The sequence below is a fragment of the Macrosteles quadrilineatus genome, unplaced genomic scaffold, assembly GCF_028750875.1.
Source record: "Macrosteles quadrilineatus isolate MER2022 unplaced genomic scaffold, UCM_ALF_1.0 Scaffold_7__1_contigs__length_78375512, whole genome shotgun sequence".
Classification (NCBI taxonomy): Eukaryota; Metazoa; Arthropoda; class Insecta; order Hemiptera; family Cicadellidae; genus Macrosteles; species Macrosteles quadrilineatus.
Genome location: NW_026542600.1, coordinates 61,686,163 through 61,714,102, shown reverse-complemented (window position 1 = coordinate 61,714,102; position 27,940 = coordinate 61,686,163). Strand labels below are relative to the sequence as shown.

Here is a 27,940-nt window from a genome sequence, read left to right as displayed (position 1 = left end):
TGTAGATGTATAGGATGCAGTAGAGTACTGTGGTGGAACTAGCCCCCTACAATGGCTGATGTACTACAGACAGTGTAGATGTATAGGATGCAGTAGAATACTGTAGTGGAACTAGCCCCATACAATGGCTGATGTACTACAGACAGTGTAGATGTATAGGATGCAGTAGAGTACTGTGGTGGAACTAGCCCCCTACAGTGGCTGATGTACTACAGACAGTGTAGATGTATAGGATGCAGTAGAGCACTGTGGTTGAACTAGCCCCCTACAGTGGCTGATGTACTACAGACAGTGTAGATGTATAGGAAGCAGTAGAGTACTGTGGTGGAACTAGCCCCCTACAGTGGCTGATGTACTACAGACAGTGTAGATGTATAGGATGCAGTAGAGCACTGTAGTGGAACTAGTCCCCTACAATGGCTGATGTACTGCATACAGTGTAGATGTATAGGATGCAGTAGAGTACTTTAGTGAAACTAGCCCCCTACGATGGCTGATGTACTACAGACAGTGTAGATGTATAGGATGCAGTAGAGTACTTTAGTGGAACTAGCCCCCTACAATGGCTGATGTACTACAGACAGTGTAGATGTATAGGATGCAGTAGAGTACTGTAGTGGAACTAGTCCCCTACAATGGCTGATGTACTGCATACAGTGTAGATGTATAGGATGCAGTAGAGTACTTTAGTGAAACTAGCCCCCTACAATGGCTGATGTACTACAGACAGTGTAGATGTATAGGATGCAGTAGAGTACTGTAGTGGAACTAGTCCCCTACAATGGCTGATGTACTTCATACAGTGTAGATGTATAGGATGCAGTAGAGTACTGTAGTGGAACTAGTCACCTACAATGGCTGATGTACTACATACAGTGTAGATGTATAGGATGCAGTAGAGTACTTTAGTGAAACTAGTCCCCTACGATGGCTGATGTACTACAGACAGTGTAGATGTATAGGATGCAGTAGAGCACTGTAGTGGAACTAGCCCCCTACAATGGCTGATGTACTACAGACAGTGTAGATGTATAGGATGCAGTAGAGCACTGTAGTGGAACTAGCCCCCTACAATGGCTGATGTACTACAGACAGTGTAGATGTATAGGATGCAGTAGAGTACTGTAGTGGAACTAGTCCCCTACAATGGCTGATGTACTACATACAGTGTAGATGTATAGGATGCAGTAGAGTACTTTAGTGAAACTAGCCCCCTACAATGGCTGATGTACTACAGACAGTGTAGATGTATAGGATGCAGTAGAGCACTGTAGTGGAACTAGCCCCCTACAATGGCTGATGTACTACAGACAGTGTAGATGTATAGGATGCTGTAGAGTACTGTGGTGGAACTAGCCCCCTACAATGGCTGATGTACTACAGACAGTGTAGATGTATAGGATGCAGTAGAGTACTGTGGTGGAACTAGCCCCCTACAATGGCTGATATACTACAGACAGTGTAGATGTATAGGATGCAGTAGAGTACTGTAGTGGAACTAGCCCCCTACAATGGCTGATGTACTACAGACAGTGTAGATGTATAGGATGCAGTAGAGAACTGTGGTGGAAGTAGTCAATTTACAGAATAATGATGGCAGACAATCTACGGTGTAAATATATAATTATAATATTGTATAGTAGTGTGGTGGCCGTAGTCTATTAAAAGAAAACTATTGTATGATATCCTACAGTGTTTTTGTAGGGGAAGCAATAGAGCATTGTTGTAGAACTGTTCGCCATAAGATCATTTGATCGCATCCGATGGCAGGCGGGGTTTAACAACGATCGGAGTCACAGGTCTTTCTCTAATTGGTCGCTCTAACCTATCGGTATTTTGCAGCACTTTGACTGTTTGAAACTCTTTTTATTTTAAAATGCCATTGATATCGAACAATCAACATATTGCTGATGAAAAATGAATGTTATACTTGTTCTATAGATTACATGTCATTTTTCTGTATTTTGTAAGAATTTACATTTACTATGATGCAATGTGGGTTCTGATTTTAACTGAATTTAAAGAGATTGTTTACGTAGTAATATTATTGTTATTTTCCAACTTAAGATGCCATACCGAATACAGTAATATGTTATTGTCATATAAACGTGTGTGATTTTTTATATAACAAGAACTTTTTAGAAAACTAAGATCATAAAATCATATCTTTGGTGGTGCAATTTTGTGTTATCATTTTTCAATAGTATTTAATGACATTTTCTACTATTTTCATATCAAAATATCTAGCCAGCTTTGCTTGAACGGTTTATGCTGTTTCGTATCGAAGTACTATGGTTAATTTCTTGGCTGTCACCCTCATTATTGTTAATTATTTAAAGGTAATTTATAGTTACAATACTTTATCCAGTTCAACATAACTTGTAATTAAAGATGAGCAATGTGGTACAAATGTAACTAAGGACCCTTATTGGCACTTATACCAATATTTATCCCGCTTTCTTATCACAAAAGATGAAGCGAATTAGGTCATTCCACGATGGAAATAAGTTTAAACAACATACACTAAGCATTTTATCCATTAGTTATTTGTAATGACATAGTTTGTATAATGTTTGACAACATCGTTTTTGGTGTTAACTATACAACTTCTACTTGGAACCGAATATATTTAGAATATTCATGTATCCAAACTTATTACATATTCTAGCCTATTAATATCTCTCCCCTGAGTAGTTAAATGTTTTGACAAACAAATAGTAGCTCTCAAACTGTTGGGTTGTTCATAAACACTCGTCCACTGAATGTCCGAACAGAATGTTATAAATTAATATAAAGTTCCGTAGAACCTCTTCAACGATCCGAAATACATTTAATGAGGAAAATGCTTCGTTTTAAATTGCCATTGTTGTGTTTAGTTGATAATTGGAGGTGAAGTTGTATAGTTTTGTCCATAAGTAGGTTTAAAATAGCTATCCTAAACACCAAGCTCTTATAAGTGCTTATGAATGAGGAAAACATTTATTCACAATATATTTCGTCAAGTGTTGTTTCACTGAAGCAAATTTTGAGGAATATTATGCATATGTTTGATGTAATTACATTATAAACCAATTACGAAACATCCAAGTGTATGTTAATCAATTGTTATTCCACTTAAGCTTATTTTGTAGCTAATTGGTGGATAAAGAATGCACCTTCAATACACAGCGCGCTTTATCACAATTTCCCGAAACTGTTGAGAAATCTAACACAGCTTCTCTGCTGTTTCAACTCATCTTAATAATGTGTCCTTTCAGCAGCCATTCTACTACTGCCAGAATTCAAATTCAGTTATCAGGTAATAATTCAAAGTTACTGACTTATGCTCTGAGAACAACGTTGGTGAAAATTATGGGGAGTGACTTAACTTTCCTTAATTAAAACTTTGCTTCTGTACTTACTTCCCACTGTGGCGTATGGTTCAACAGCAATTTACAAAGCAGTATGATGTTGTTATTACACAGTGTTCATACTTTGTGTACGTAAACTGAACATCAATCTGTTTGTTTTATCGCCCTAATTGATTGATGTCCCGGTCTAAATACGGAAATAGTCACATTTACTCGTAGTTTTATAATTAATTATGACCCTAAATAGTTAAACTCCTTTCTTTATAACAAATCTAACATTTGCATCACTAAATATTGATTATTCGCATATTTAAGGAATACATAGTGACTGGAAACACGTTTTGTACGATAACAGGTTAATTAGTAAATTTTAGTTACCAACCGAATTGTGTCACATTAACTTAAGCCAGTTGGCGTTGTTATTCTGGCATTCGTGACTATTTACTATGTGCGGATTAAGGTTTTTGTATGTTTTTTTAAGACTCAAACTTTATTTAGGAGAACTGTGTAATGTAAACCTTGACCTTTTAAGCGGTTGTTTAACAAGGATGAACGTAAATCCCTGTTTAGTGTCTTATTATAAAGTATTTTCAAATAAATCAATACCACTTTAATAGATTTGTAGAATATGTTTCAATCTCCTTAAAAACTATTCAGTATATGTAACGATCAAACAAATACCTATCAATATAACTTGATGATTATAAATGGTATAATGTTACCTGGATCTGCCAAGTAATCCAAAGGCTGTCTGTCGACTACGCGTTTCGAAGCAATATTATTTTCATCTTCAGGTCCTCAAGAACACATTTCACTAATCAGAAATCGTCAAATAAATATAATTTTTACAAACATACATATACGGAGAATAGTTACTGTAGGCCTGCGCGCCTACAATACCGCGTGCGCGCACTTAGACAGGTTTGTCAAGACTGCTTGTCTAAGTGCGCGCACGCGGTTCGTAGGCCTACTATTCTCCGTGTATGCATGTTCGTAAAAATGATATTTATTTGACCTTTGATGAGTGAAATGTGTTCTTGAGGACCTGAAGATGAAGCTAATATTGCTTCGAAACGCGTAGTCGACAGACAGCCTTTGGATTACTTTGGTAGATCCAGGTAACATTTTTTTTTTTTTTTTTTTTTTTTTTAAAGAGGTTGGCGGCCTCTTTTAACCTTGCATTTGCCCGTCCACATAGACTACAGATCTGTGCGTGGAACGTATCCAGCAAAGCAAGGGGTGAGCCGGTACAGTACAAAGGTGAACTGTACTGATAAAAGTTAGTGGCAGTGACCAGGATCCGAACCCACGACACTTCTGCCTTGGGCCCGAAGTCCGCGACGCTACCGACTGAGCCACCGACTCACCACCGACTGAGCCACCGACTCACCAAACCTTCAATACACCAAGCCTTATTATACCTTTTATAATCTAAAAACAGTAATCCTGAGACAAGAAACAACATGAAGTTAACTTGATGAATCTATTATGCTTTTGGTTTATTATAACTTATCGGCCCAACTAATGATGGGTTCTTTTATGAAATATAAACACCTATGTAAGGTGAGGTGGGGAAACACTCTACGACGTCCATATGATGTTTAAGGTAGCACATGGTTTAAGGTAGAGTAAAGAGGTAACGTAATGGTATGGCAAGTCATGCGAGAAACCCTTACTCTGACATGACGTACCAGTGAGGGTTGAGGCAAATGTTATAGCGTCACGTAGTATAAGAGGTCACGTATAAGATCCTCAGTCTGAAACAAAGTAGTGTTGGAGTAGGCTCACTGTGAAATAGGACTTTATGAGTAAGGTGAGTGAACTCGACAAATTTGACTAACTAGGGTGAGTCGGGAGATACAAAAGTCATGTAATATTTTGGTAAGTCACCAGCGAACTCATTTTAAATCATAATGCACACTTTAATTCCCCAGCGAATTGACTCATAAGCTTATGAAACAATTAGGTAAGCCATAAAGAGCTGGGAAGTTTAGGAAGTAATGTAATACTTAAGAATACAGTTCTATAAGCACGAGCGATCCTCAATCTCAAGCATGGTTATGCGTTTCAAGCTCAATTAACAGAGAAGTCACGTAGTGCCGTAGGAAATCGATTCTCAATTTAACGAGTGGTTGTGTGTATCAACTTTAGGAGACAGAGGTCACGTAGTACTATAGTAAGTCACGAACTTTCGTGTATCTTCAGCATGGTTTTGTTTCAACCTCAACCATAATCACCAGCATAAGCAGCATAATCAAACATAACCATGGTCACCAACATTGTAATAAGCCACGAACGACCATTTATTTAATTTAGCATGGTTTTGTGGTTCAGCCTTAAGTATAATAGAGACCACGTAGTATTGTAGTAAGTCAAGAACAAACATTGATCTTAAGCATGGTTGTGCATTGAAAACCTCAAGTGGAAGAGAGGTCACGTAGAACTATAGTAAGTCACGAAGGATCCTTAATCTAAAACGTAATGTACTTCTCAGATTCTGGCTATGTCAATGAGGTTTATAAACACCTGGTGTGGTAAACCTTTACTGTTACAAATCAGGATAAAAGGTATATCTGGGTACTCGCATGATAGAACACCAGTACATTCAGTCTGGCACATCTAACCTGCTTTGTTTTGACCAAATAAATCCCTTACAATGTAGAATCATTGATGGATAGATGGCCTGTTTGCTATTCCTGATAAATTTAAGAGTTATGGATATTTATGTTTACATTTTTATACCGTTATTGTTGATATCGTATGTTATTACATTGAACTGCGTATATATATTTATGAAATAAAAATGTGTTATTAATAAATTGTACAATTAATATATTGATACATCAATTAATAACATATTCTATCTATTTGGCTTGAAATATACTCTTAGTGTATAGTTAGCAATATTTTCTATGGCTGTAGGTCCAGCAATTATGGTTTAATCGATTTTTCCATCATTCAATATCATGGGTTTGAAATGAAAATCACAGTAAAATAGAGCTCTGAATAAAGAATCAGGCAACTTTTGTAAGGTGTCAAGATGAGAATTCCCGGGTTTGTGCAGGATAGCCATTATATATAACAGCCACTGCTAATATTAAAAGGCTACTAAATTATATTACATTGAAAACCCACGCTGACGACTCTTACCCTACTCAAAACTATATCTTCCAATCTCAAAACAATAGATATGTTAGTTTGAAGTGGTGATCACCATGAAAAAATCAATCGCCAATAAAGGTTTAGAGGACATGAGCTTTCCTACTTTGACTAGAAATGTTTTTCATGCAGAAATCAGTAATGATATACTGTTTATCCACAAATTATATTGTCATATTTGTATTTTGAAATTTATTTTCTTTAACTGGCGAACCAAGTATTTAAAACAGTTGCTGGCAAGTCAAAGTAGATTCTAAGATAAATAGGAAGGAAGGTGCCTTCAATGTGATGGATGTAAACCTTTTTGCAATTTTTTCGGACACACGTACTACGTTGTACTTTGAGCTTTAGGTAGGTTGTGGAAATCCTGTTAGGTTTATTTCACTTTGATACCAACCACATGACCGAATATAGAATATGGATCGGAGGGCAAAGTTGATCAATAAAGTCACTTTTGTCGTCCTCAAAGGTTCCCCTTATTCATGAGAAGCTGTTGACAGGATGTCCCCATTATCTCAGGAGTGCTCCTGTTCTTGTCTGCCGGTCTGAAGTGTGAGCTTTTAGAACTCGTCAAGTTGATGCAATAACTCCCATGCTTCTGAACTAAGTCTGATAAATACTCGTTTGAAAGAGTTCATTCTAATGCGTACAACTTAAGAATACAGTTCTATAAGCACGAGCGATCCTCAATCTCAAGCATGGTTATGCGTTTCAACCATCACGTAGTGCCGTAGGAAATCGACACGGATTTCCTACGGCCACCTAGGGTCGTGAAGAATTTCATATATTCTGCCATTCACGTCCCTAATCCCCTTTGTAGAAACGGTTATCTCAATATTCCGTGCAGTATGGACAGATTCTCATTTTTCAATTTGAACTCCGCTGCTTAGTAGAGCTTAAAATCCTTTTTCGAAATATGAAGCTTTTACGCTCCTTCATATCCAGGCTTACACGAATAAGCCTGGATATGAAGGAGCGTACAAAAAAATCATCTACAACATATTTATGACAAGTTTTGAAATCAATATACACTACGAGTAACTCTCATCCATCGTATAATGCCAGTTTATAACCTGGTATACGACCTGGTTTTTTTCTAAGGAAATTTCCAGTAGGTAAAGACGTTCTTAAAACACAAGAGTTTCACACCTTAACCAACGCTTAGTATAAATATGTTTGATAAGTATTTTTTCGGTTCGCTGCTAGAAACAATCCTAGTTTATTATCCCTAAATATAGCATGGAAATATCACATGGCATTTAACATCTTTGTAACAAAAGAACATAGAATACTAACGAAAAATAAAATTGTCCGTCTTCATAAGGCAAATTAAAATAGTGGTCTAACTTAAAGATTTTTTTGGGGGGCAACAGTTTTAGATGTTCACACCATTTAACCATTAGGTACAATCTTTATCTTATCGGAATAGGCTGGTTTATCAACTGATTGAAATAGTTGTGGCTTTACACATTTGTCATTGTGGAGACTTACGGTAACTTAAAGCAAGACGGGTTACAAATCTTTAGTTGTGTCGTTGGTTCGCGTCCTGGTGCTCGCCATTTTTTCGGAACAGTTCTCTCTTGAACCGCTCCGGTCTTCACCGATCCACGCACAGGATCTTATATACCTATCTATATGCAAGGTTAAAAACCCTTTAAAATATCATAAGAAAAATATAATCTTAATCGGGATATGTTTACGAAACCGTTCGTGCCTTTGGTCACAACCAATTGACTTGGATGAATAACCCATTTAGGTATAAATTATATTTTAATTCCTCAAAACCTGAGAACTATGAATTTGATTACAGTCACTCTCACACTACCTTATAAATCCTGAATATAACATTAAAAATCATCGACTTGGATTTTTTTTGGTAGATTGTTTCAACAAAACAAAAGTTGCTTAGTCATTCGCATGACTGGAAAGCTTAATTTTCTAACGTCATCTACAAACTTTTGCACGTTTCTGAAAGTAAATAGTTTTACCAAACCAAAACTGAGATAAATATATACAGGTAAAATATCTGGCATCAAAAAGAATCTCCGCTATGTATAATGGTTTGATTAAGCTACCTTTAATCGTAGAGTAGCAATCTGTTGGTCCCATGGAGATTGTAGCTCGGGCTTGGTGACCTCAACACCTGAGGGACCCTACCTAGTGGTCACTGGTCAGTACAGGTTTATAAACTATGCAGAGTATGCTAACATGAGCACACGACGCTTTACACTTGAACTCCATTCTTTCAACCAATCGAGAGTTCGTTTCCAGCTATTTTTACACGAAACATAAAATTGAAATAAAAAATTAAATTTGAAAAGTTGAATCATTTTAATAGTTTTAGAATTGTGTTGTTTGGCGTGATTTATAAAAATAATAAATGAGAGTTTCCACTGTTAATTTGTATCTTGACGGTTTACTACTAAGTTGGATAAAGACATTGCATTACGAATATGATTCGAGCGACAACCAAGACGGTTCTAGGTTCGGGCACTGTTTTGTAGGCGGATGCTACCCTAAGGGCTGGATGATGCTGCAATTATTACCTGTATGTACTTTTATCTTAAACTAGTGTCCCTCTTGCTCGAATTCGAGCAATTGCTGTAATAACTAGGCGTTATTTTAAAACGAATAACAGTAATAATTTCTGGTGACTTTAAAATATTTGACTCAAAGATTATGGAAATACTCAAGATGTACATAGCAGATCGATATAAATAATCAACATTTCTTTTAAATATCTTATTATTTGTCAAAAGCTGATCTTGTTTTTTAGTGTTTTCTACAAATAGCCTTACTCATAGCCGCATTAGGTTGTCCATAATAACGATTATAAATAATAATAATAATAATAAAAAAAAAACAAAAAAAAACAGTATTTTTATTTCTTCTCCTTGGTGGTGTTCTATGACCTTTTTATGTTTCCATAGTTTGCAAATCGGCTCCAAATATTTCATTTCAACCAAGTCAGTAAATGTTTGTAGCAAACTGTTAAATTAGCAAACTTAGTCACTGTTTACAATTCACATATTTTCCTTTTCTCACTTTTAATTTCCGACAACAGCTGGAGTTTCATAACAATGTGTGTTTTCCATGTTAATCTTGTGGAGAAATACGAAACTTTAAAGGGCTCCAAGGCCTCACTCTCTAATTATTTCCCTAAAAAGAAAGTTTCCTGCACAACTTCACGTTACGCTCTTTCCAATGACACCAACAACATGTCAATCGGTTCAAAAGTTTCGGAGGAGTAATTGTCACAAAAAACCTGCTTGCGTATTAAATAAGTACTAGTGTACATGTTGCTCGAAATCGAGCAATTGCAAAGAAGTACAGGAGTTATTTATAAACGTTTAAAAACTAATAACAGTCATAATTTTCGATGATTTAAAAAAAGTCGACTAAAAGATTATTAACTAATGGAAATGCTCACAATTTACATAACAGTCCTATTCCAAAGGGTTAATTTTTAACTATCAAACTGCCGATGGACGGGGAAAGATAAACTTACAATTTAAGTCAACGTTAAAAAGCTGTCAGCTTTTATAATGTACCGTAACTATGTTATTTAGCCAATTCGTAGACAATAAGGTGTAAGCTACTTTAAACTTGACAGAACAGAGTTAGGCAAAAACTGGCAGAACTCTGAAATGGTGTTATTTATCATAGGCATACTCATATGCCAAATCCTTAAAATAAAAATTCAATAAAAATAACTTATATCAATAAAAAACACAAACCAACATCCAAAACTATACACATTTTTAATACAACATAGATAATTATTTACACATTGACTGTTTACAATTAACATAGTTCTTCTTCTCACTTTTAATTTTTGCTTTGCAACGGGAAAAATCTGTTTCATAATAACTGAAACAGGTTTATAATAAATAATCTATCATAAATTAAATAAACCTACCACATAGTTGTTTTTTTTTTGTATCAGCTGTCTGAAATTGTGAAATAGACGTTTGACAGTTCTGGTTGTTTACTTTTAAATGTCAAAGCAAATGTAAACATTGTGAATTTTCTCATGCTTCCATGGAGACCAAGTATTAATATTTGATTTCTGACAACAGCTGGAGTTTCAAAACAATATTTGTTTCCCATGTTAATCTTATGGAGAAATTTGAAACTTTAAAGGGCCCCAGGGCCTCACTCTCTAATTATTTACCTAAAAAGAAAGTTTCCTGCTCAACTTCACGTTACGCTCTTTCCAATGACACCAAAAACATGTCAATCGGTTCAGTAGTTTCGGAGAAGTAATTGTCACAAAATTCCTGCTTGCGTATTAAATAAGTATAGATAGTAGAATAGATATTTGTTTTGGATCGTAATTATGTGAATCTAGTTTTCCTCTCATGCTCTTGTCTAGGGACACTGCTAATATTAAATTCATTTATACTTAATAATTAATTAGCCTAATTATCCTGGTAAAATGTTCGTCAACTTTTTTTGTACGATGCTCTTATCGATGGACGAAAATTCAATCGTTCCGTTCACATCGTTATTGCATGCTTGTGCCATACTATTGCGTTAATTATTTCTAATTTTTCAGGTGTTTCCTGACATTATCGTATGATTTGAGGAAGCTCCTGGTCACCTTCTCTTGGTGAGTGATTCTTTTACATAACATCGCATGTTGAATGAAATTCTCGAATGTTGGTTTTTACTCAAACACTGTTGCCGTGCATTTCTGGAACTAATTTACTCATTGGCGTTTTAGGAAATTTCTCCGTAACCGTCAGGCATACAGCAATGTTTCTACACACTAAATTATTTGTTTTTAAGCTCTACAAAATAGTTTGCAAAATTCTATATTTTTAGGTTCAGAAATGGAAAAAAACATCCATTGTCATCCCTTTAAACCCCCGTTCCTATAGCCCGATCGTGCTGGTTCGCAAACTCGTTCTAATAAACGTAGGTTTACACTTTTGTACCAAATTTCATCAAAATCAGATCATTTTTGCCCCAGTTACCTTGAGACCTTCGGTAATAGCTGGAGGTCTCAGGTTCGGTTTCCGCCAAATGGCAATGGATGTCCATGTGAAAATGCCGCAATGCCTAAGGACTAGCCTGATTTAGATGTAAAACAGTTCCGGGCTAGAACCCAGTGTCTTAGGATGTGAATATGGGAGACAAAAAGAAGAATCTAGAAGAAATAGGAAACAAAATTGCAATATATAACCGTGTAGCCTATTATGTATAGATCCCGTTAACCGAAGCCATCACGTTTGTAGGCTACTAAACATAGGTCATCCTTATTCATACTAAATATATATTTACAATTTCGATTCAACCGAATCCTCGTGTTAATTGAATACTGAAATAATCATTGTTGATTAGATATCATAATACAAATTTCGCGGAACAATTTATGTACAAGTTTATTTGTAGCAACATGCTTAATTGCCATGAAGAGTTCTGGAAATTGTTAGAACAATTAAATAAACATTATCATACTCAGCGCCATGTTGATTTCATTTTAAGTTTAACTAAGTGCTTAAATGGTTATTACAGTGGTATAATTGTGGACTACTTGCAGCTAAATAAACGTTATAATACATTCTCACCATGCACTTAAACTTTCCTGGTTACAAATATAGCGTTATTGAATTTATTATGGTACTTTGATTGAGACGAGTATTTCCACTTGAACTGAGAATTGAGTTATGTTCTAACTTTGTTGCAATATCTCTTGCCAGGACAATCTTTGAACGTACAACAAATAAGTTGTAGTTGCTCAAGGTAGTATCCATATTTTAGAGTGAAAAATAATTTAAATCACTGCTAAAAAACAAAGGACATTATAGTTTATATTTAATTGTGTACTATAATTTCTCTAATTTAAATTATTGTTCGACTATGCCACCTGCAAGGGAGTCTAAAGCGACGGTGTAATCGCTAACGAGAATATACACCGATGTTTTCTTTTAGCATATCTATTGATCACCTTTGATCAATAAAGCAAAAAAGGTGTTTTCAATACCAATTGTGAAAAAAGCTAATACACTTTCGGTGTACTTTATAACATCATTGATTATATCTTAATTATGTTGATGTTCTATGAAATACAAAAGCTTATTCAATACCCAAAATTAGTATAAAAAATCTAAAACTTAAGTGGTTTCAGTAAAAATCCAGCATATCGTGCATATCAGGTTAGCATGGAGGACATAACCTATATTTCGGATTTGTTACAGCAAACAGTGAATTATTACAATCAATCTCTCTGGAGCCAGACACAATTTTCTCCACATGCGAATGACGAGTTGGCGCGAAAAATCTGCATAAATCGATAAAAAAAGTCTGACTCGGGGCGCGATTGGCGTGTGGGCTGGCAGTTAGACCGAGGTACGTTGCGGTCTACCCTGCAACACGGTACCTCCCCGGCATAGTAACAAAGCTGGTCTCATACCCTGCTTGACATAGGCATCGTCTGCGCACCTTAGTGCCAACACATCTAACAAATGGCTGATTAAAATGCTAAGAACACTTTTATTTAGCATTTATTTCCGATCAAAATTAATTTAAGAAAAATCTAATAATAATTAGCTGAAAAATAACTATTTTTAAGCACAAAATGAGGCGCACCCTACTTACAGCTTGGCCTAATTTTTCTTGCCCTGAGCAACGAAAAATCTAGATTTCTCCGCAATTTATTACTATCTTTATGAACTTAAAGTTGTTTAGTACATAATTTCAAATTCTAGCTAAAAGTTTATGTTATTTTATATGAAAATATACGTGTTAACAGTATAAGTACACCGATCAAAAGATCTTAAGATTATTAAGATTTTGAACTACCGAGTTCATTATCACATGGCGGGAACATGTTACCAGTATTAAAATCATGTGCACAACATGATTAACATGCAAACAAACCTCTTCTAAATACAAAACCCGTGTTAAAATAAAAATCCATAGCCAACATTGTATAATAATGGCATAATTAAATGCCTAAGTATGATCCATAACCGTTGAGAGAGTTTGGCTATATTCAAATATTTGGGTACTTCCGTCTTAACTTTCCTGGGTGACAACAGGAAATTTTAACTGTGTATACCAGTATATAGTAAAATGCACTTTTTTGTATGAAGATTTTATCCGTACAGCTTAGATATTTTACAAGTAAAACTCCATCAAATGTCGCCTAATTTTAAAGGTCTTCTTAAAAGAAGAATATTAGTGAAAACTAGAGGTTAAAACTATCATATTGTAGTACGACATGACAGTGTTTTGAAAATATATCAAAATACATTCACGTGGGTACTCTTAGCATGATGACAAATTACGGTCATTTTGTACTGGGATTGACATATATGTCTCTACTTTTTCCTTATTTTTCCTCATTTTGGATCTTTAAAATGAGGTAGGGGGCAATGAGGCTTCACAGTAACCATTTTTAAACTTCCCTCAAATTGTAACATTTTGAGATCCTGAAAAAACTAATATTGACCAAAAATTGCACTTGTATACTATATAAAGGTGTGCAAAGTTAAGTTTTTTGTGTAACCCATTACAAGTTAAGAGGCCGTATCCATAATTTCTAACCCTAGTGCAATTAAATTTTAAGAATATATAATAGAGCTTTCCCAAAGCTTTGAAGTAATACTGAGTAGGCTGTGTGGTTCAAATTGGTATATGTACTCAGAGTCTAGTATCCTAATAGCTTAATCTACAATACAATTTAATCCACGAATTACCAATGATATCAATATTGTGTAAGCTAATGATTTTATAAAACAGTTCCCAATTAGGTTAAAACTCGTTGAACAAGCACTTGTTACGGAAGATACAAAACAGTATTCATTATGATCACCATAGAAGCTAATGAAGATGTGAATTTCAATATCTGCATGTCGATAAAATTATTTTCCCCAACCAACACATAAACTTCAGTGTTGTGGCTGACGTCCGTGTTTGTTGTATTATTAAACTTCTTTATGGAAATATTCAAATTTTGTTTACTTATACATGTTAGATGATGCTTGAAAAGGCACGCGTGGTCTATCCGATTGTTTCGAGCGATTCCCGACATTGCAGAGCGTTCAATTGAAGCGCTAGGTACTATATGCACTCCAACTGCGGTTACCTAAATACCATACAACATCGTATCCAAGTTATAAGTGCTATGATATAGGTTTTCCTGCTGCTATTAAATAAACTATACTATTTTTTGCGAATAAAGTTGCCAGTTTCCTACAACGTTTCTTCGGCTATGGTAAGCCGGGTTTTATCACGAAGTCGCCATGCAGATTACTAAACATGATCTTGAAATAATCTTGAATTTGTATAAATTAGTGATTCTGTCGAGCACACTCCGATTGGGCACAAGGCAAAAACCTCACCGTGGCACACGAAGTACGCTAGATAGATTTGTCCACGATTTTGCCAGTCATAATAGTAATGAGAGTCTCGTCTTATACAAATAAGAACATGGAATTTGAATGGTATTGCTTGTACTTCACTCCCACAAGGTCCATTCTACAGGCGAGTTTAAGTAAACATACCTTAGTAAACATGCCCTTATATACATAATGCACATGTGTACAATAATTAGCGTCCCGAATCTTAGTAAAACTAAAATGAGACATGTTTCTGAAACGGCTAACAGAATACTTTAAAATTCCTCAAGTTTGTCTGCAATAACGAAAAAGATGATTGCAGTTTATTGGACCATAAAGATTTTAAATATAAATTCAATTAATTAGACAACAAAGAATTGTCGGACATTTATAGTTTTGTTAAATTTAAATTCGGCAAATAATTAATTTTCCAAAAATTATAATACTTAAAATGTCACTCGATGTAATTTCTTTCCGCGTCTAATTGGAGAAAATTAATTAAATAATTAATCTGAATCGGATTTGTTTGATTTTTACGAATCCAATTATAAACGTTACACAAAGAGTGTAGTCGATTACATTTTACTAATTTCCTACATGTTGTTTTGGTTCCGTACATTTACGAGTATTAGTTTTTAAAATATTAATCTTTTAAAACTAAAACCGGCTCCAATTTGAACATTTTGATTTAAATTAATTTATATTTTCACTCTTTTTAGGCTCCATTAGTGGCCCCACTCGTACTCAGCTTAGAGACTATGGTTTAGTGGGACTAAGTTTCTTTTTTCAACTATAATAGATACATTTTAATTTACCTATTATATAATATTACTGTATCCCCCCCCCCAAATTTAGGGCATTTAACATTTTTGTTGATCAAACAGTTTCTGTGACCATTTTTATGGAAATGCAATATGCGTTTTTGCATAACAGTATAATTAACTATAATTATAACAATTGAAATGTTTAAACCATGGAGGAAACGTTTATCAGTAAGCTACACACTTTAATAGGAGAAATTAAATTTCTCGTTAGTCCCTGTCTAAGGTAAGGCCTGTGCCCAGTCCCCGCGAGCCCATTTCGTCATATACCCGTCCATGCCTACCTTTTAAAGTTTAGAGTAGGCCTGTCCTAACTCGGACCCCTTGTAGGACCCGGGACGGTACAGTTTTATAATTTACATAAATGTTTAGTAAGAAAATCAATCTAATACCTGCTTTTTATTAATCCAAAGCAGTACAGTAATCAAAATACTCCGTTCTATAGCAAGCCCAATAATAGTTTTTAATACATCAAATGATTGACCCACTCCTTTCAATCATAATAATATTTCTAATAATGTTTAACACTTGCCTGGCAGGTTGTCTAAACCAGTCGTGCTGCCATTCATTGATACTTTGGATCCACCTGGCCAAATAAAGCTGCAGTTTTCTTTGATTAAACTATTTGTTGTTTATTAAGACGTTTTATTCAAAAGAGTATTTTCATTGAGAACCACCCCGCAGTTGGTACGACATTTTTACGTGGTGATGTTGGCAAAGGGCCGGACGGTGTTGCCAGAATGCTCGGAAGGAAGGCATTTTACGATGACAATAACATCGAATCAGCTGACCTACAGCAATCCCCTCCAGCCGCCGCTACTCACCTAGAGAGGTTAAACTAGGTTAGTAGATATGATAAAAGTCTTGAGGGTTAATTTATTAATACCCCCACCACAGCGAACCTGCAGACTAAATGAATTTCCATTTGACTTATTTTGTTTTCAATTAAATCTATTTCAATAACAGTAAGTTTAATGAGTACCTAGGTTTGTTGCTACAGGGAGGGAAATAAAGTGTTTTCAGTTAAATATTAATAACTTAGAATACAATAAATTAATATGCCATGTTTGATCTAAATACATAAACAAACAAACTACAACAGTTCTCCGTAAAAATAACAAGGGGATTTTAAATTTACAATTTTTGAATTTTCTTCGTAACCAATAACCGTACAAAAAAACTCCATGAAACTAGATTATTTGTTTTTTAAGTTGTTCAAAATGGTTTAAAGAGAAATTGGGAAATGTTATATTTTAGGGTCAACAATGAGAAAACAAAATTTTACCCCATAAGACCCCGTTTCCATAGTCCGATCACGCTGGTTCGCAAACTCGTTCAGCTAAACGTATTTTCTTTAAACAGTCTTTTCTAATTAAATATACAGCCGCATGTGTAACTCACTGACTCACTCACTGATCGGGTGTACAAATTCTAACATACTTCTAGAAGAGCTAGGCATTTGAAATTTGGTACGAATATAGGTCTCGGTCCCAAACCCCCAGAAAACTCTAATGCAAGGATGATAGAAAATAGGAAAATACATTTTCCTATCTTAACCCCTCCAAAAACATTCAAAATTGCGGCTTTTGAAAACTCCAAAAAGGTGTTTTTTCAACGGCTAACACTTAAAAATGCTAAGAGCTAACGATTAAAAAAAATTTCATATTAAATTTTCTACAAGACACTTATTCGTGTTTTTCTAAAATCTTACCTCTTCACCCCCAAAGTTCTTTACTAACAAAATATTTAAAGGTTTTTTACGCGTTTTTTTTTACAACTTTTCGGACATATATATGTACTTTTAATGCTCCCAACGTTGAAAGAAAAGTCCAGATAGTAACCTTTGAATCTTTTACCCCCAACATTATTTATGGTGAAATATTTAAATCAAGTGGTTCTTTAACGTTTTTTTTTGCCAAAACTCTTTTGGTGAATGAGCATACTTCAAGATGGGCTAGGGAGATGAAATTAAGCATAATGATTTTTTTGGGGGTCTAGGTCACAAACCAACAGCGAAATTCCGAAAAATTGCATTTCCCGTTTTCAATCCCCCCCCCCCCCCAAAAAAAAGGCGAGTTATGAATGCAGAGGTTTTTAAACGTCTTTTGCGGCTCCACCATGGGTCTGATTGGAAAATGGAGGGGACACATTGCCCTTTATTTTAAACGAGCTAAACACTTTGTAATTAAACATATTTTCAATCTCCACCCCTTTACCCTTAGGTAGCACCCGATTGTTCAAATTTTGTGATTTTTGCCTTATATTTCTTCGTCTGTTTTGGCTGAACCGTTGGTCCGATAAAAAAGTGAGCCCTTGAGTATTTACTTTTAAACGATCTAGAACTTTGTAATTTTTTTCCATCTTCACTCCTTTACACCCAAAGTCAGGCTTGGGATTTTTACTTCCCTTACTTATTTTTGTTGTTTTGTGTACCCACAAGTAGATAAGCCTAAACAAACGTTTTGGGCATGTTTGACTTTATATACCTAGAAAACATATGTCTGAAGTTTATTCTTAGTCAACTTGGGGATTTTATTCACCATACTTCACCCTAAATCCTTCACACAAAACCCCTCAAAACCCCCATTTTTATAGTTGTTTCCTTGGACTTTGGGAATATGCACACGTACCTACTTATATTAGCTAGAAATCTGAAATTCAGTATGAGTGTTTGTCTTCGGCCCAAATAACCTTAACAATTTTATAATAAATCCGAATTGTCTTAATTTAATCCCCCTCCATGGATTAAAATTATCCCCAATGTTAAACTTATGTAGAATAAGCGCGCGGAGAATAAAATGCGGTTTCAAGCATATTATGGCCTTAGTAACCATGACGTTAGTTGGTAATGGTCGTAAATCATGAGAAAACGTTAAATAGAGATCAATCCTAATCGTAAACCCCCCCAAACCTACAATATCCTCCCTTTAGAAAATTTATGTTGCACTGTTTGTATACGTTCTAGATATTTAGAATATTTGTACGTTTGATGGTCTGGAAATGTTTTTTTTTTAATTACAACCATTTATAAAGTCCCCATTTATGTTAACCCCTAATATTTAAACCCCCCCCCCTATTTGCGGAAACGGGACAAGTAGCAATAATATTAAGTTTCAAATATGTGTACAATTAACTTTTCATGTTTTTATCACAAAAGGGTGGTCGGCCCACCTCGCCCCCGAAGGTGGCGTAAGATGAGTTAAAATGTTGTTATCTCTCCCTAACTCCTAAGATTATAACTTTATTGCTAAACTTATTTAACTAAAGGCAGTTTTACAGTTAATGGCTTAGTAAATGTCAATCATTAAAGCACTAAATCGGCATTGGGACTCTAACATGTCAAGACTTGTTCGATATTCACCACAAACAATTGTCTGATACTCAATCGAATCGGCGATTTTCTGGAACAAAAGATCATTCCACAACAGGCAGGCTTTCGATCAGGCAAGTCTTGTTGTGGCCAAGTTTTAAACCTGACCCAGCACATTGAGGATGGGTATGAGAGAAAACAGATCACGGGTGTCGCTTTTGTAGATTTAACAGCTGCCTACGATACCGTAAACCATCGAAGACTCTTGGGAAAAGTGTACAGTATTACCAAAGACTATCAGCTGACTTCAATGATAGGCACTTTTCTTCATAACAGGTGGTTTTTCGTGTCCCTTCAAGGCAAGAAAAGTAGATAGATGGAGGAATCAAAGAAATGGATTGCCTCAGGGTAGCATCTTAGCCCCAGCTCTTTATAACATTCACACTAACGACCAACCGTTGCCAAACGCTACACGTCAGTATATATATGCCGATGATACGGCGGTGGCGGCACAAGGTAGGAGTTTTAAAGAGGTGGAACAGAAGCTGACTAGTGACTATGACTCTAAATGAACTTTCCCAGTACTATGACGCGAGCCAAATGCAAGTATATATATGCTCTTGAATACTCTTGAACCAACAAAAGGGAACTTACATTCAATTAGGCATGAAAAGGTCACATGGAAGGTTACATGAAAGGGTTTCGCCCTGGACTTAATGGTTTTCGTTATCCAATAAAAAGATGAAAACCAATTCACAAAGGATTTCCTTCATAAGCGCATGATTACAGTAATCATGGTAGTAGCTATAGTTCTGCATTTGTATAAAAAAATCATTCTTTCACACAACTATTATACCGATTTAATGGGATATCCTTTTGTCATCTCTGTTTCTACCTTTAACTAACAGGGCCTTCACTAACATCACAGAGACGTTAAAGCGGCAGAAACGGCTCAGTATATGTAAGGACTTAAATCTTACGACCTTATTTTTGAAAATTTAGGAAGTCCAAGTGTCTTAAAGTGACCCACCCCTTGAGACCCCTATTCATGTGTACTATCCCAGTTCTATATACTGTATAAAACCAAATAACCTAGTCTTCTTTGTAACTTCAAAATTATAATGCAACTGTTTCCTTGAGGTTAAATGGTGCATCGTAAAGATCTTTCTATAAGAAACTGTTTTCTGAGCGTGCATATCCTGCGGCTGTAACTGCATTGTATCGACCAGCCCTAATGGCCCGCCTGTACAGGACAAACCAACTATTAAAAACTAATAGCCCGTTATCTCGTTGTACGCAATGCTTACCATAGTATAACTGTTATTATTGCATTCATATGCAGTACATAGAGTATTCATCCATCGATTAGATCATACCTGCACGCAATGTGACTGATACCCCGACCCCAACCCTCGACCATAGACAATTGAGTAATAAAATGCCCCCGCCACAGTAAACCTGCATAGTAAGTGATTTTCAGTTTGCCTGATTGGACATGGAAACATAGAAAAATAATAAATGTCTGTAATGGTATTTCAGGTGTATGTTATACTTGGTCGCGTAATCTCTTACCTAATTACTCTACTGGTTAACTGGGTAGCATAGTTAACTATTCTCAATTCACGAATATTTTTCTCGAAGTAACAAAATTATTGAAACAGCAGATTTGGGTACATTTACACTTTTTTATTATATCAACAATGAGTCGACATCAAATTATAGTTACAGTTTGTTTACTATATATTCTTCCATCGATAAAAACATCTAACTCCTATAATATAGCATCCTATAGGAAACCAATTTTTTAAGCATCGGGAAAATGCAGTCAAACTGTATTGCTTAAACTCTTTGTAACTATATAAACTGTATAATTTTTAAAACAATGTAGGTCCTTTCTTAACTATAGCTTAACTGAATGTTTAATCCAGAAATAAGTTAAGTTAATTTGGTTCAATAAAGAATCTCCATTCTCAAATAGCTTGGTGTTCCTAAGTCAGGCTAAACGAGTCTCTAAGTGGACGTTTGAAGTTCGATATGGTACTAATTAGGATTTCTTCTCTTCTCTCCCGTCCACTCCGAGCACCATACACCCTTAGGCGGTCACTAAGAGATAAAATGTATTGTTCTTGATGATGGTTACAATTTTATACCCAGTAAAATACTAAAATATATCAATTTTTTAATTTACAATTTCAAATAAACTATATTCACTCAATTGTATTACCAAATGAATCTTATAAGAAATTAACCATTCGCAGACAAACCATGTAAAACTTTATATAAAACTTATCCTAACAATTTAAGAGATTGCAAAAAGTTAACACAATATTTTTAGTTTTCGCAAGCCTTTAAAATAGTTTTAGGTTTAATTTGTCAAAAGGAACCCCTAATCACAGATCGATATACACATAGACTAATCGGTTGTTTACCATACAGTAAATAAACAGTATATTGTAATCTATCCTTTCGTGAAGAACGTTCGGGCACTAGTTTTTCCTTTTTTCTTCATGTTTGGCAAGTAAATCTATATAAATAAAATTACAGTTTTGTCTGTACATTGCTTAGAATCATGCGGTTTTTGGTTATTTTTACGTTTGATAGCCTAAGAAAGCCGAAACGAGTCTTATCTCAATTTCTGTCTGTATGTCTGTCTGTCCATTCTGTGACTCGGTCTGTAACGCCAAAATGTCATTTTACGCGGCCTACTCCTAGAAAACTAGAGTACCGATCAAGGTTTTAATCACTTTTCTGTATTTACTGAATTGGTGAGAGTGTCTTTGGCTATAAAAACATGGCCTCGCTTCTTTGAAAACAAAATAACGAACCACCAAAAACCCAATTTTGTTCGATTTTTGTCAAATTTTCTCCCAATGTTTACTATTACATTACATTTTATGAAATAACGATCAGCTGTTTGGATTAGTTCTCACTTCTAGCTGTCACCGATATGTTTGCATTAAAAGTTGTTTACAAATACCGCAACCATTTCCGATCAAGTTTTGTCAGCACATCCAAACCAAGTGAGATTAAAAACGTTGTGCCTTACTTAACCGGTTTAATTAATCGCAAGTGCAACGATTGTTCTTGAGTTTTGATAACCGGGGAAAATACCGTGAATCAGTGTTGTATTAGTGCAAGGAAACTTCCATTTTTTTAATCATCGTCACCAATACCGTAGCTTACAAAGGTTTTGACGGCCCTTCAAGGACAGTTGTGTAAAGTGCAAAGTAAAAAATCACAACTGCAGTGGGTGATCGTGGATGTTGCTGCGATCTTGGAAGATCTTTCTGATTTCGCTGTGATCGTACCGTAACAGAGGTTTAACTTAACAGATTTAGCTAAACTCGCTTTTCCAATGTGTCACTTTTGGTTTCTACTTACTTACATTTCGACAACGATATCGGTACTTTTCCTACTTAGGAAATAAAACTACAAACGTACAAAACCGAAGATTTGTGCGTTTTTTGTCACATTTCCTCCGAATGTTTGCTAGATATATGTAGGCATCCGATTATCGTTTAGAGATTACGTAATCTTAAGAAAACTTTGTTTGAATAAAGGTGGTTTCTTCAAACTGTCATTAATATGTTAACATTAAAAGCTGTTTACAAATAATGCTATTAATAGGAAATAACTTTGATTTTCGAATACAAAAAAAAAATTAAAACCAAAGGAGATTAATAACTTTGATACCGGTACTGCACCACATCAAGTGAAAGTTTTTTTTAGCAAACCATAGTGAGTTTTCAAAGCTTTACGTTGTTTACGTTACATGTTACATGTTTTGTGGACTGTGTGCATTTATTTATTTATATAATTGCCAACTGATTAACACCTATAATACAGTTTGATTAGAAGGAAAGTTTGAATTAGTCGTAAGTACTACAGTTCTTTTCTCAAATGTAAACGTTGGTTTTTGGTACCGGTACTGCTACTTTTCCTTAGAACCGGTGGTAGCAGTACCGGTAAGAATAATTTTTACATACAAACACATCACTATTTTCACTATTCATTTATAAACATTGCACCTTATTGCTTATTAAATTTAATTGATGTCTTACTGTATAATTTTTAGCGTTTTCTGTCTGGACTCCAAAATGTTGTGTGGACTCAATTCTGCATTTGTGTGTGTATGTCTATTGGTAATGCATTAATGTCCTTATTTTTCGTGGAAAAGACAAGAGCACCATTGTTAATAAAAATTTCAACCCGAATAAAGTGTGCAGTAGTGAGGTTGAGGTAGTGTTTTAACTACTTTTAACCAGTGTGAAAAGTAACTTTCAATTACAGGCCTACCTTAGGGCTATGCCTCATAGATCTATACTGTAAAGCAATTCCTTTCATCGTTAGATATAAAATATGTACTAACACGATCGGGTGACATTTAAATGCGAAGCATTCGTTTTGGATTTGAAACTGTCAGATATTGTATTTCAGAAGGTTTATATGTATTCCTAAACAGTTATAGTTTTGCCATCATATCTGGAAAAATGCACACTAAATATGCAAACCAACTCCTGTTCTGAATATAAGGTTTTAACTTACTACAAGATTCCCGTACGTAGAACGGGCAAACAGCTGTTCGCCATCGAACTTCGTATCGCCTAAGTTATAGGTTTCACCTAAGACAGACCGATGGAAAGAAAGTACCGTTACGTTTAATTTTCAAGATGATCTCGTTCGCATCGCTCAATCACGTCCTGGTTGAAGTTCGTTCGCTACGCTCACTCACCTTTGGGTTGGAGCTCGTTCGCTACGCTCACTCACCTTTAGGTTGGAGCTCGTTCGCTGCGCTCACTTGCCTTCAGGTTAGCTCGTTCGCTACGCTCACTCGCCTCTCTCGTTCGCATCGCTCAATCACGTCCTGGTTGAAGTTCGTTCGCTACGCTCACTCACCTTTGGGTTGGAGCTCGTATACACTAAAACTATCTCAACTAATATTTTTGTTATTCATTCAGCGTGGATTCATTAAATCTTTGTTGAGTGTTCGTGAGATTGACATTATACAACTATTTTTCTAACACATTGCCTACCGTTGTACTCAGCTGTGAATAAATTGATACGTATAATAACATCTTTCACATTTCACCACCAGAGACCACTTTCATGCACATGTCACTAGAGGCAAGGCCAAGCTGGATTTACCCCCAACCAATATTTTGTTGTTGGCCAAAACAGGCAAATCTTTTAAAGCCAAATGTGTTAGGTTTATTAATAGGTTCCATCACAGTGCAAAACCTTTATCATTAAAGCACTTCAAATCTATACAGTAAATAATTGGCAAGTTGAAAATCCTTTTTATTCGTTTGACGAGTTTGAAATGTCAGAATTTAATGTTAAGTTTTAACCTATTGTATATAGTTTTAGTTAATTTTTTATTAATGTATTAGCAATCAAAAAAATTAATTGACTGATCCTATTTCTGTATTACAGATTACTCTTGGCTCTTGACATGTTAAAATACATTGACATCGCCCATCGGCGTCCCTACTGTTAGCATTAATCACTAAATAAAAAAATAAACCAACTCGCACATTCACTGCTACACGGATGTGAAAGCAGGTTTCTTTTACAAAAGAAAGATAAGCGTACTTTAATTAATGAACGAGATATTGTGAAATAAAACATAATTTTAAGTTTGTTTTGGTCTGTACTTCGTATACTTAGAAAAAGAGAGCTCAACTTTTTTTAGCGAAGTGGTCCGACAAACCCGTGCTAATTACCTCAACCTTAAATATATCAATGCTGATAATGCGCTATCTATTAATGTTGAAGCGGTGTTGGTCCTTCTTAAACCCGTAAGTGAATAAACCGGTTAAATTCAACCATTTGATCAACTAGCCCCTTATCATATTACTTTTTCAACCAATCTATGTTAAGATCACGTACTAACAGGGATAACCTTTCGTCGGTAGGTAATACATCTAGGTGACATTTTGTTAAAATATGTAAAAATAATTATTTAGGGGCATATATTCCTAATAAAAGCAACTTGACTTAACTACTTAATGTTATCTCAATACTTTTCTAGTACGTTTTCCCTGGAAAATTTGTTAATATTCATAATAATAATAATAATAATAATATTCTTGTCAAGATAACAACACCGATGACACTTTTATGCCTAGTTCTGACATGATCACAGAATCAATATAACAATGAAAATTAATACAGTACAATTACTCTTTCGAAACCATGCTCACATAATACACAAACATCAGGGTTTTAAATTTAAAAAATACACTTGATGGATAGTATTTTCTCCTGGCGTAATGAATATTTATATGAAGAATGTTCATTCACCTAACCTAATGTACAATTTTATTTCAAGAATCGGCACATTTTGTTTTTGTAACACACCTTGCACAAATATTTATTTTGATTTAATCATTTAGTTTTAAGTTAAATCATTTACCTTGTAATATATTTGGCTTTCAAGTAGGATTTTGTTTAGTTAGTATTATTTCTTAAATTAGTAAATAGTAATTGAGCTAAGTTATGAAATACCAAATCTTGTATATAATCAAACATGCCTAACCTAAATCTAATTTTGAAGCTGCTTGTGATTGTGATAAAATGATCCGTATGAACTATATTCAAACCTGTACATAAGTGTCAAATATTGTAAACTAATGGCTTTAATTAATTTTCTGCCAAAACAATCGAAAGCAATAATTGGCTTTCAAACGCAGATAGATCGAACAACTCTGATGAGAATTGCTTGTTAATCCCTTTGACACAAAATATATCACATACAGATGTTTTACTGTAACTGAAACAATTAAGCTGTGTACAAAACTCTATTTTTACAGCAGTTAGTGAGTTTTCTATCCCTTCGTTACTAATGTTAGTGAGTTGTAAAAACATTTCTCACTTTGATTTAATATCTTACTGATAAAATATATTTTAAGAAGCAGGGATTCTTTTCCTTCCTTTACAACTTAACTGTATAGTAGCTTGATTGAATTTCCTGAAATATCTATCAGTAAACATACCACCGTTATTTGCTGAATGCGTATTAAAATAGAACTAGTTTGACCGAGAAATAATATTATTCGAGAAAATTAGAGAACCACAAAGTTTTAAACAACATAGTTGTTGGTCAACCGTAATTATTGTCTTGTAATATATTGTTGTTTGGTCAGATTGACGATCTTGACTTATAACTCACATAAGCAATGTCATCCATGCGTTGGTTAATATTTAAAAGGTTCAAAATTGTCCCCGTCGATAGCAAAGCTAAATTGCAAATACGCTGCTTTAAAGACAAATGGCACGAAATACAGGGTGTTATCAGTACCCTCATGTGACTGTTCCTTTGGAACAATACATTCAATTGTCAATGTTGAATTTTTGGTCATAATGATTGCTATGTATAGCTTATAAATATAACGCACAATTGTTTTCCTTTATAAATAACATAAACCTTCTGTTTCGGGCGACAAACAGTTACAGATCCGTTTGTTTCGACCAAAGCACAGGGCAAACAAGAATAAACACTTTGTAAACAGGGGCTCGGCTTGTTTATTGTTTACTGTTTGTGATTTATTTATTTGACACGTTTTGTCTCAGTTGAAGCTGAACAAAAACCGCCTTTTGTTTCAGAATTAGTTTACGACTGTTGAGCACGAATTTCGAAGTTTTACGCATGGTCCCTAAATGACTGGTAGGTTTAGATAAAGTATATTATTTGTTGATGGTGCCTTACAAGCTATTTGAAATCAACGTAAAATAAATGTTGTTGTAATATAGTAGTACTGTATTATGTAAACAGTATAAACAATAATTAATATTGAACTTTGGTCTTTGCGATTAAACCATTGTTAGCAGCTCCAAAAACTAGTTAGTAGAACCTCTTTAATCCGAACCCCCGTAATCCGAACGTCCACTAATCCGAACCCCTCATCGCTGTACTTTATACACAGTACAGCAGTTCTTTATTGTATACTGTATTTAATTTACAGTACTGTTTATTCACCATGTTTACTACTGTATTAAGTAAACAATGTATTTTACTTTATAAAACTGTTTTCACTTTTCCCAAAATAATGTTGATCAATTTTAGCCATGTTTCAACTATTGTTATGTAAAAACAACAATATGTTCTGTAATCCTAACTATTCAATAGTCCGAACTACCCCTGGTCCCTGGTATTAGGATCTACATTTATATTTTAAATCGGTTTAACGTGTATTGGCTTAAAAGCAGTCATAATCATAAACAAATTTCCGAATTTATCGGCAAAGTTTAATACATGCGAATTTCGCATAGTTATTGTAACTAGGTGATTACAGCATAGCTTAAAATTAACTATGATTTTACTCAAAATACTTGTACACAAAATGTTTCGTTCTAAACGCTATAGGTTGACCGGAGGATTTTATTGGTATTATGAACTTTTTTTCATTTTAAATTTGAATTCATATAATGTGTCTATATCAAACGAGTAGTACACCATACATAACTAACATAGTTTAAAAACAGTTTTAACAAATTGTGGTACAGTTAAAATTATATTATTTTATTGAAATACAGCCAATTCCAATTATAAAAGTTGTCATTTCTTAGAGCTGTGTGTCCATTAATAAAATTCAATCTAATAAATCTTAATATAGTTTGCTTATTGGCTATCTATGTCATTAATTATTATATATGTATAGGTCAGTAACTAATATATATTAACTTATAAGTTCACCGCAACTTCTCCGTTGCTGGGTGAAAAATATCCACGATATTATACATAACGATGGACATAAAAAAAAACACACGTCGGTTTTTTGCGATGGACAAGTCGATGGAATGCGATATTTTACAAAAATGTTATTTCATCGACACATTTTATATTTTGTGTGGCTTTATCAGCAAATATATCGTGTGGCTTGCCTGAAAACATTTAAACTAATTTAAGGCTAGGTATTGACTCATAATAAATGCTTGTTATGGCTTTTAGCC

General features: G+C 34.8%; 1 protein-coding gene across 5 annotated transcripts in view; it reads left to right on the top strand.

The window, feature by feature from the left end:
- The window catches only part of LOC128997846 (glutamate-gated chloride channel-like), a 323,407-nt gene that overhangs the window by 21,021 nt on the left and 274,446 nt on the right, over window positions 1–27,940 (top strand). For all 5 annotated transcript variants that reach the window (XM_054423605.1, XM_054423606.1, XM_054423604.1 and 2 more), the window contains exon 2: window positions 11,068–11,121. The gene's annotated coding sequence lies outside the window, so the exon portion shown is untranslated. The remainder of the gene's footprint in view (window positions 1–11,067; window positions 11,122–27,940) is intronic.